Raw genomic sequence first — 8,749 nt, forward strand, 5'->3', positions numbered from 1 at the left:
CCCCGAGCCAGGAGTTCCGGGTTCCAGTCCAGCTTCAGGACTTGGCTGGTCAAGGAAGGTGCGTTGATAACCTGACCAAATGGGTCGATTGTCCACCTGTAGGTCCTTCCAACACGCCTAAGGCAGGCGGTAAGGTTTGGGGTGGGGGTGGGGGGGGGGGCAGTCTCCTGGACAGCCAGCAGCGCGATATGGAGTGGCTGTAGCCTCAGGTTTCACACCGGAGGCCTGTAACAGGGAGAGCAAGCTGCGGAAAATGGATTCAAGCACCCTGCAATGTCCACCTCAATTTTTTTTGTTCGTTCGTGGGACGGGGGCATCGCTGGCTGGGCCCAGCATTTATTACCCATCCCTAGTTGCCCCTTGAGAAGGTGCGTGGTGAGCTGCCTTCTTGAGCCGCTGCAGTCCATGTGGTGTAGGTACACCCACAGCGCTGTTAGGGAGGGAGTTCCAGGATTGTGACCCAGCGACACTGAAGGAACGGCCGATATATTTCCAAGTCAGGGTGGTGAGTGACTTGGAGGGTGGTGTTCCTATGTGTCCCCAGGTGTGGAAAGCCTAAGCTTCTTTATGTAATCTCTCCTCGTAATCCAATTCTGGTGAATCTAAGCTGTGCCGTTTCCAATATCTCCTTGCAGAGACCTCCAGAGCTGCACACGGTCACTCCAGATGTGGTCTAACCAGGTGTGCGCGCAGTTACGGTTAAACCCCTGCTCACCTGTGGACATTGGGGGCGGCAGAGGGTCCCTCTGTGATGGCGAGAGTTTGCTCTGTGGGTTGCAGAGGGCATGGAGGCCCTGACCCCCGACCTGCGCCGGCTTTAATTGACCCCAGCCATGTGATTCACCTGAAGAAGAGACCAGCCAATCCCGCGTGACAGTTGTGGAGGAATTCGGGCATCCCATTCACATCGTTTCATCCACTTGGACTAGACTCCACCTTTCCTATGCATCCTGCATCCCCCCAAACCCCCAACTGCTTCAGGACTTCTGCATGCGCTGTGCTGTGCTGTGTGCAGCAGCCCCACCCCACCGCTGTCTCCTGCACATTCTAGTCTGACTCACATCAGTCCGAAATTCCAACGGCCTCTGTCTGAGTGCGGGTCAACCAGAAGGGCTGGGGTCTCTACGACTACACCGTTGTCCCCTAGCCTCCCTCTTTCCGAGCTGACGTCTCTCACTGCCCTACACGGCCCCCCTCACTGGAAGGGAAAGTCTCCTAGCCTGAGCCTCCGTGAGTGCCACGTCCTATTCAACTGTGGTGTGCATCACGGCTTTGCTCGCTCGCTCGCTCGCTCTCCCGCCACAGCATGCCTGAGTTGGGTTGCACTGTCACCAAATCCACGGTATGCAAGACCCGTCAAAGCGGCTCCAAGGCTGATGTTAATCCCTCTCCAAGGGACTCCGCTGGTGTAAGCAATCAGCCTTGGCTCCAAGAGCTAAGGCCCAAGCCAAGTGATGCACCTCCAACCCTGCGGCCCAAAAGCAAGGGTTAACCTTACACAGAATTGCAGGCGGCAAAGGAGAGGGTTGAATAAAGAATGGCAGGAGAACCACAAAGTCAGGGGCTGTGTGCTGAAGCGCTCGCTCACCATGTCAAATCATATAGATTATTTGAGAAATTCGTGTGTCCCTTTGCAGACGCCCATTTGAGCCTGAAGATCTATCCAGAGCTGCTCTGTCAGCCTCAGTGTCTGTCCATCAACACAGAAACAGGCCACTCGGCCCATCTGCTGGCGTTTCTGTCCCACACGAGCCTTCTCCCACCCACCCCCCCCCTCCACCTCCCCCCATCCCCATGTCCTTCTACTCCTTTCTCCCTCATGTGTTTATCCAGCTTCCCCCTTAAATGTATCGATACTATTCCCCTCGACCGCTCCCTGTGGGAGCGAGTCCCACATTCTCCCCACTCTCTGGGTGAAGGAGTTTCTCCTGAATTCCCCATCGGATTTATTAGTGACTGTCTTATATCGATGGCCCCTAGTTCTGGTCTCTCCCCCCCCCCCCACCACGAGGGGAAACATCTTCTCTACGTCAACCCTATCGAAACCCCCTCCATCATTTTAAAGAGCTCGATCAGGTCACCCCCCCACCTTGGCCTTCTCATTTCTAGAGGAGAGAGCCCCCGCCCTGTTCAATCTTTCCTTAACAAGCCCCAGCCTCTCAGTTGCGCTGCGAGGCTCCCAAGAACCGGACGATCGCCGATAAAAATCCTAAAACGTCTGCCGAGTTTGGCTTAAGTCGGCAGGAAGAGGGCCTGGCCTCAGAGTCCGAGCCGAGGAGTGGGAGCTGCCGGTGAAGAATCCAATCCAACGCCGACTCCCGGGGAGCAGCTGGGTGAATGCAAGAACAGCTCGGGCAGCAAGAGGCTGCGACCACAGCGGAAGGACAGTCCCCCACCACCCGACGGTGTCGGAGAAGCAGCCACGTGGAGCGAGGTGCCAGTGGGACTCAGCACAGCGGGGTGGTGGTGGAGGTGGTGGTGGGGGGGTGGGGTGCGGGGGAGAGAAATCGGGGGCAGAAGGTGGCTCCAAAAAAAAAAAATCCCCCCCTCCCTCAGGAGGCTTCATAAAACAAAGCACAACAGACTGTCCTGCCCTTCACGGATCAGAAGAGACAGCGACTGGGTGGGCTATTGTTTGGTAATCTTTAATTAACTGTAATTAAATCGATCTCTGCCCATCTCTCTCTCTCTCTCTGTGCAAGCGATTTGTTGTACACGTGGACAGACACTGCAGCGAGAAACAAAACAAAGCAAGTTGTTTCAGCGGGCCTGGAATAACAGAATAGTGACAGTGACCAAGACGACCAGCTCCAACTTCAGCACGGGTTGAAAGATCCCCATCTCTCCAGCTGCTGTCACCCCCTCTGGACCTCCCAAAGCGTTTCACAGACAGTGCGGTCACTGTTGTGATGTAGGAAACGCAGCAGCCCATTTACACACAGCAAGATCCGACAGACAGCAACGTGATAGTGACCCAGATCATCTGTTTTTAGTGGGTGCTGGTTGAGGGATAAATATTGGCCCCAGGACACCGGGGAGAACTTCAACCCCCCTGCCACCACCCGTGCTCTTTTTCATTATTCATTCACGGGATGTGGGTGTCACTGGCTGGGTCCAGCATTTATTGCCCATCCCTAATTGCCCCTTGAGAAGGTGGGTGGTGAGCTACCTTCTTGAACCGCTGCAGTCCATGTGGTGTAGGTACACCCACCGTGCTGTTAGGGAGGGAGTTCCAGGATTTTGACCCAGCGACAGTGAAGGAACGGCCGATATAGTTCCAAGTCAGGATGGTGAGTGACTTGGAGGGGAACTTCCAGGTGGTGGTGTTCCCCATGTGTCTGCTGCCCTTGTCCTTCTAGATGGTAGAGGTCGTGGGTTTGGAAGGTGCTGTTGAAGTAGCCTTGGTGAATTCCTGCAGTGCATCTTGTAGATGGTACACACACTGCTGCTACTGTGTGTCGGTGGGGGAGGGAGTGAATGTTTGTGGATGTGGTGCCAATCAAGCGGGGCTGCTTTGTCCTGGATGGAGTTGAGCTTCTTGAGTGTTGTGGGAGCTGCACTTATCCAGGCAAGTGGAGAGTATTCCATCACACTCCTGACTTGTGCCTTGTAGATGGTGGACCATAGTTCTTCCAACATTGGCCATGGGGACAGACGGGGCCTTAGTTTACTGTCTCATCTGGAGGAGGGCACCTCCAGCAACACCAGCATTCCCTCAGTACAGGCCCTCTGACAGTGCGGCACACCCTCAGTACTAATTACTGTGCTCGCTCTGTACCGATAATCTGACAGTGCGGCACTCCCTCAGCACTGACCCTCCCTCAGTACTGACCCTCCGACAGTGCAGCTCTCCCTCAGCACTGATCCTCCGACAGTGTGGTGCCCCCTCAGCATTGATTCTCTGACAGTGCGGCGCCCCCTCAGTACTGACCCTCCGACAGTGCGGCACACCCTCAGTACTGACCCTCCGATATTTCGGCGCTCCCTCAGACTGATCTTCCGACAGTGCGGCGCTCCCTCAGTACTGACCCTCCGACAGTGCGGCGCTCCCTCAGTACTGACCCTCCCTCAGCGCAGCGCTCCCTCAGCACTGACCCTCCGACAGTGCGGCGCTCCCTCAGTACTAATTACTGTGCTCGCTCTGTACCGATAATCTGACAGTGCGGCACTCCCTCAGCACTGACCCTCCGACAGTGCGGCGCTCCCTCAGTACTGACCCTCCGACAGTGCAGCTCTCCCTCAGCACTGATCCTCCGATAGTGTGGTGCCCCCTCAGCATTGATTCTCTGACAGTGCGGCGCCCCCTCAGTACTGACCCTCCGACAGTGCGGCACACCCTCAGTACTGACCCTCCGATATTTCGGCGCTCCCTCAGACTGATCTTCCGACAGTGCGGCGCTCCCTCAGTACTGACCCTCCGACAGTGCGGCGCTCCCTCAGCACTGACCCTCCGACAGTGCGGCGCTCCCTCAGCACTGACCCTCCGACAGTGCGGCGCTCCCTCAGCACTGACCCTCAGGCAGTGCGGCGCTCCTTCAGCACTGACACTCTTGGCAGTTAGACCCAACACTGCTGACAGAGACATGGTGCGCTGCTCAAGAATACTGGCTGCAGTTGCTATCCATGTTTTTCAATTTGAAGAATACTCCAGTGCAGGTTGCGGACATTCAGCCCATCAAGTCTGTGTCAACATGCCTCTTCCACCGGGCTGGGGCTCAGTTTGTCGCTCTTTGTGTTCTGAGTCTGTGGTTACGAGCCCAAAGACCAGCCCAAGGCCCTCTCTGCCCTCTCGGGTGGGGGTAAAAGATCCCACGGCCACTATTGGAAGAAGAGCAGGGGGGAGTTCTCCCCGGTGTCCTGGGGCCAATATTTCTCCCTCAACCAACATCATTAAAAGCAGATGACCTGGTTGATTATCACATTGCTGTTTGTGGGATCTTGCTGTGCGTAAATTGGCTGCTGAGTTTCCTACATTACTGCAGTCAGCACACTTCAAAAAAAAATTCCTTCATTGTCTGTGAAAGGCTTTGGGACGTCCCGAGGGGGTGACAGGAGCTGGAGAGATGGGTGTCTGCCAGTTGGGAACTGTCAATGGGAAGTTCAAACCTTACAGAACACCGCAGGGTGGATACTGAGCGAGGGCGGGATTGGGGGTGCGGGTTTTCTTCCACAGCCGAATAGCCTTCTCTGGTGCTCACACGCTAAGATCGATCCTATGCCCCTGTCGAGAGTCAGCACCTTTGGGAGGTTGAGGGGGGGGGTCAAGAGTTGAAATGGGAAACGTTGGATTGACTGGTCAGCGTGTGCTGCAGTTCCGAGCCTGGTTCACTGACCACAAGCACAGCAAACAGAAAAACGGTGACTCTTTGTTTGTCCAGTTCAAGACGAACTTTCACCTTTGACCCAAGCATAGATAAACCCCACAATCAGCTACTCAGAGTAAAGATTTTTATCTAACCTTGGAGACTGACAAAAGACTGAGCTGCTTCAAGCAGGAGGATAAAACAGATTGAGCTCAGAAACTAAAAGCACTGGCCTGGCCTGACATTCTGGTCAGTCAGTTTCTGATTTTCATTAATTGAAAAGAGATGATTATGTTGTCTCCATCACTGCCAGTATGTTCCACAGGGCCTTCAATGTCTGCTTAACCCACCCCAGTCAGGGCAAGAGGACTAAGCAGCTATGTCCCAAGCACACAGAGCAGGGATTGTTAGCACAATCTCAATCCCTAGCCAGTGACCTCAGGTCGAAACTCACCTTTGTGGGTGTGGGGTGACCCCTAACAATCAGAGGGCAGTGCGGGTTCAAGGTCCCGCTCCAGAGGCCTGAGCACCATAATCCAGGCAAGCAGACCCCGGAGTCAGGGCTGAGGGAGCGCCGCACTGTCGGAGGGTCAGTGCTGAGGGAGCGCCGCGCGGTCAGAGGGTCAGTGCTGAGGGAGCGCCGCACTGTTGGAGGGTCAGTGTTGAGGGAGAGCCGCAGTGTCGGAGGGTCAGTACTGAGGGAGCTTTGCACTGTCGGAGGGTCAGTGCTGAGGGAGTGCTGCACGGCTGGAGATGCTGGCTTTCAGGATAAGCCATTAAAACAAGGCCCCATCTGTTCTTAAAGTTGGAAGAGCCTGAGGGGAACTTTAATTGAGGTATAATGATGGGAGGCCTGGTTAGAATGGCTCAGAAAAATCTATTCCCCCTTAGCTGGGAGGTCAACAACTATGGGGCAGAGATTTAAAGCAATTGACAGAAGGAATTGGGGAGGGGTTGGGGGGGGGTTGCAGTGGGCCGGGAGTTGAGGGATATTTTTTTCAGTCAGAAGGTGTTAGGGGTCTGGAGCTCAGTGCCTGAAAGGGGGGTAGAGGCAGAAACTCTCACCACATTTCAAAAAAGCCTCTCCGATGTGCCCTTGGAGTGGTACAACCTACAAGGCCATGGACTAAGAGCGAGCACGTGGGATTAGTCTGGGCAAGCATGGTCAAGGTGGGCTGAGTGACCTCCTTCTGCGTGTTCTTCTTTAAAGGGTTTTTGTGATAGCCTTTGACCCATAGCCGAAAAAGCTGCATCAGGTGCTTTTGAATCTACACCCTCCACAACCAAGAGTCCTGAGGCCGACTGTGACCCCCGTGACTCAGGCAGGGCGGGGGTGGGGAGGGATGGTTGGGTGCCAGGGGTTCAGGGTCAAGTGTGGGGAAAACTGAATCTTCTTTAAATCACTCTCTGAGTGTGGGCTTCACTGGCTGGACCCAGCATTTATTACCCATCCCTAATTGCCCCCTTGAGAAGGTGGTGGTGAGCTGCCTTCTTGAGCCGCTGCAGTCCCTGTGGTGTAGGTACACCCACAGTGCTGTTAGGGAGGGTGTTCCAGGATTTTGACCCAGAGACAGTGAAGGAACAGCCGATATATTTCGAAGCCAGGATGGTGAGTGACTTGGAGGGGAAATTCCAGGTGGTGGTGTTCCCATCTATCTGCTGCCCTTGTCCTTCTAGATGGTAGTGATCGTAGGTTTGGAAGGTTCTGTCTAAGGAGCCTTGGTGAGTTCCTGCAGTGCATCTTGTAGATGGTACACACACTGCTGCTACTGTGCGTCGGTGTTGGAGGGAGTGAATGTTTGTGGATGTGGTGCCAATCAAGCGGGGCTGCTTTGTCCTAGATGGTGTTGAGCTTCTTGAGTGTTGTGGGAGCTGCACTCATCCAGGCAAGTGGGGAGTATTCCATCCCACTCCTGACTTGTGCCTTGTAGATGGTGGACAGACTTTGGGGAGTCAGGAGGTGAGTTACTCACTGCAGGGTTCCTAGTCTCTGACCTGCTCTTGTAGCCACTGTATTTATCTGGCTAGTCCAGTTCAGTTTCTGGTCAATGGTAACCCCCCAAGATGTTGATAGTGGGGGATTCAGTGAGGGTAATGCCGTTGAATGTCAAGGGGCGATGGTTAGATTCTCTCTTGTTGGAGATGGTCATTGCCTGGCACTTGTGTGGAGCGAATGTTAGTTGTCACTTGTCAGCCCAAGCCTGGATATTTCCTGCATGCAGGCACTGACTGCTTGAGTGTTAACTGGTGGCATTACTGCTCTCCACAGTGCAGCAAACTGGCTTGACCTGGCAGAGTGAAACTGGGAGCCGTGCTGATACAAATCTCCCAAGCGATAGCGAAGCTATTTCGGTATGGCCATCATGTGCAGTCTTGTTCAAGGCAAACAGCTCCTTTTTTTGTTCTCTGTGTCATCGGCTTGGACTGGTTTGCCCTCTGATAGCGGGCTGTACAATGAGTGCCAGCTCGCTCTGTGGGTGAAAAGGTAAGGTTGAAACCTGCAAAGAAAGGCAGGGATTTGCTTCTTGGGCCTGGATCAGGGCTGTCGTGCACTTATAGAAATGAAACAGAAATAAACCGCAGTCAACACTGCCTTAGCACATATGAACATATGAATCAGGCCATTCGGCCCCTCGAGCCTGCTCTGCCATTTAATAAGATCGTGGCTGATCTGGATGTGGCCTTGACTCCACAGTCCGCCTACCCCCACACCACCCCATCCCCCACCTCCCAATAACCTTCGACTCCCATGTTAGTCAGGAATCTATCTACCTCTGCCTTAAAAAATATTCACTGACCCTGCCTCCAGTGCCCTCCGGGGAAGAGAGTTCCAAAGATTCACGACGCTCTGAGAGGAAAAAATTCTCCTCATCTCTGTCTTCAGTGGGAGACCCCTCATTGATAAACTGTGCCCCCTGCTTCTAGCCTCTCCCACGAGGGGGAAACATCCTCTCAGCCTCCACCCTGTCAAACCCTGCCTCGGGATCTGATATGTTTCAATAACATCGCCTCTCATTCTTCTAAACTCCAGTGGGTACAGGGCCCAACCTGCTCAACCTTTCCTCATGAGACAAACCCCCTTCATCCCAGGTATCAGTCAAGTGATACCCTCAACCTACGTAAAGGTTCCGCCCGCTCCCCCTGCTCCATTTGCCTGTCTGAGTGCTAGCCCCAACAACACTGAAGGCACCCAACACCATCGAGGCCCACTTGATGGGCACAAGCTTAATCATTCTCTCCGTCCACCACCGACAGAGCAAGGTAGCAGTGTGTCAATGCCCCAATCTGACATTTAGCCAGTTCCCCAGGAGACACACCCCCTCCTCTGCCCCATCAGGCACCCCTTCTAGTGATCCAGCACTGTTATTGCATTATTTTTTCTTCCTCTCACACTTGTACTTGTGCCGCTGTACAAGCAAAGTTATCGGAATTCAATATGTAAATAC

The sequence above is a fragment of the Carcharodon carcharias genome (genome assembly GCF_017639515.1).
Source record: "Carcharodon carcharias isolate sCarCar2 chromosome 37 unlocalized genomic scaffold, sCarCar2.pri SUPER_37_unloc_3, whole genome shotgun sequence".
Taxonomy (NCBI): Eukaryota; Metazoa; Chordata; class Chondrichthyes; order Lamniformes; family Lamnidae; genus Carcharodon; species Carcharodon carcharias.